This window comes from Ceratotherium simum, chromosome 28, assembly GCF_057802395.1.
Source record: "Ceratotherium simum simum isolate JZ-2026a chromosome 28, ASM5780239v1, whole genome shotgun sequence".
NCBI lineage: Eukaryota > Metazoa > Chordata > Mammalia > Perissodactyla > Rhinocerotidae > Ceratotherium > Ceratotherium simum.
This window is the reverse complement of record NC_141927.1, coordinates 7,993,375-7,995,782: the sequence shown is the minus strand read 5'-3', so window position 1 is coordinate 7,995,782 and position 2,408 is coordinate 7,993,375. Positions and strand designations below refer to the sequence as shown.

At 50.8% G+C, this 2,408-nt stretch overlaps 1 pseudogene; it reads right to left on the bottom strand.

The window, feature by feature from the left end:
- Positions 1 to 240: 240 nt before the first annotated feature.
- LOC147913302 (protein FAM90A15 pseudogene) lies at positions 241 to 1,149 on the bottom strand (annotated as a pseudogene).
- Positions 1,150 to 2,408: the final 1,259 nt, after the last annotated feature.

The window sequence follows — 2,408 nt, the reverse complement described above, 5'->3', positions numbered from 1 at the left end:
GCAATTGGACTCAGTAGTATCAAATGGATTTCAGTGTAAAACAACTTCCTATTCCAGTTTGATTAGAGCCTTTTGAACTATCATTTCTGCTTCCATCATGAAAGACGGCAGTGTTTGCCTGTGTGTGTCCACAAGCATCGTCTGGGCTTCCAGCATGTGTACCCAGAGCAGGGATGGGGAAAAGCTGATTTCTGAGAAAAACCTTGCTCCTTGTGACTTCTCCACAATCAACAGTCACCTTCAGGTCTCCTGGGGTGGGAGGACACGTCTTCTTTGGTAGGAGGTGTCTCCCTCCCAATCACTCACTTCAGAGGAAGAGGAAACCTGGAGGTCATTATCGAGGACACTCGGTGGGACACGGGCACAGCATCTCTCAGACATCTCTAGATTGGGTGGGCTATGCCCAGGAGGGCTTGGCTTCTCAGCTGCAAAGCAGGAGGGAGCAGTCAGGAGTCTGGAGCTCCACCAGCCCCTGTCTAATCTCCTGAAGACCATTCTGAGGGGCTGGCCCGGAACACGGTTCAGTGCTGGGCGATGCGCCACAGGGCAGGGCTGGGCGGTATTCAGGTGAGGTCTGTTGTGTGGAGGCTGTAGGTCAATGCTTTTCCCCCGGACATGCATCTTTCTGCTCAGCTGGCTTGCCGCAGTGGGTCTACGTCCAATTGTCCGTGATGGAGGCTGGGGAGTCTGGAAAACCCCCAGATGTGGACTCTGAGTGCTCTTCTGTGGGGTCTGGAAGGGAGTGAGTCTTGGTTTCTTTTGGAGGGTCTGGAAAGTCTGAATTGGGACCTGTGCAGGTCTCTTACCTGATGCCTTGATGCTGATTTTGGCACCCTGGTCCACAGTAGGTCCAGCAGCCTGTGGGCTGGGATTGGAGTTGACATCCAGATATGTGGCTTGTGCCTGGGGGTTGAGGACGTGTCCCAGGCCATATGTCTTGGAGGGAGCCTGGGGATATTCCAGGGAGGAAAAATGGGGCTTCTTGTCCCTCAGATGGACAATGAGGTTAGGATCCTGGGCAACGTGATTGGATGCTGCATGAGGCGAGTCAGGGAGAGGCACTTCCTCTCCATTCTGAATTCCACGAGGTGAGAAGAAGCTCAGTTCAGGTCTTTGGATGGCATACACTGCAGGACCTCTGGTCCTCATTCAGGTGTCCTCCCAGGTGACCTGTAAGTGAGACTGAGGCCCAGGACAGATTTCCTGTGCCCAAGGGCATTGGCCTGTTTGCCAGCTGGAAGACAACACAAAGACACACAAAGACTACATACTAGAACTTCCTCACCATCAGAGAGAAATTAAAACTAACTCAATAACACATGTAAAAACCAGAACTTATAACATGAAATTGAATCGTATGAGATATACAGGTGTTAAATTTAAAAATCATGAGGGACTCAACCTCCATGGTGATCAGGAAAAAAGAAACTGCAAATATCACCTTGCTGCCTGTTTACCTCAGGTAGGAAACAATACAGGTTCTTGCTATGGTCTCATTCTAAATGCTGTGTAAACGAGCTCTCCTAGATTCTTCTAGGGAATTTGCATGGCTCCTGCTGTTTTGGAGGCAGAGTGATGACTAAGGAGCTTTGAGGAAAAATTTGGGGCCATGTACTGCCACTGGAAAGAGGTCTGTTCTTACATGAATGATTCCACCTTGTAGAAGGCTATGGTGAAACCACTTCCACATCCCCCACCTGCATATTGTTGGGAGAATTAAGAGAGTCCTGTGAACCCCAAGAAATCCAGAAAAATGACATCTGAAAGAGACACTAACTGATCACATTGGTTGGCATAGAATTGAGGAGTTCCCTCTCACAGAAGGGGGTTAGGGCTGATCCGGCTTGCCCAGAAGAGAACAAGAGGGTGGCCAGGGGACACTCACCCTCACGTAGTCACAGGATTCTGTCAGTCCTTTCCCATGTGGCAGCTGACTCTCTTGGGGTCCCATGGGATGTCTCTCCAGTAGAGCCTTGTTCTCCTGCTCCTGTTGCCTGCACGGCAAACCATGTGTAATGGGAGGAACACAGTTTCTTGTCCCCAGTTGGAACAAACATTCCTGTGTACCGTGTGCCCTCAGTGTTGAGCAGGGAGCCAAGCTATGAAGCCCTAGGCCTTTTCTCCACCTCAGATTCTTACCCCAACTGCAGGGAGCCCTTCAGGTTTTCTCAGGAAGTCCTTTCCTTTGGACTCCATTGCTTCTCTCCCCGTCGTGAGGAAAAATTCCGAAATGTTCCCCACCTCCTTGAGTGACTCAACATGAGTAGAGTGAGCACCTGAATGTAGACTCTGGAGGAGAGTGAGCCCCTATCTCACTCTCTCCATGCCCCTGTCCTGGCCTGGAGGTGGCTGTGCACACCGTGTGGAGCTGGGGAGACACCTGAGTCTGCTTGGATTTCAGCCCAAAG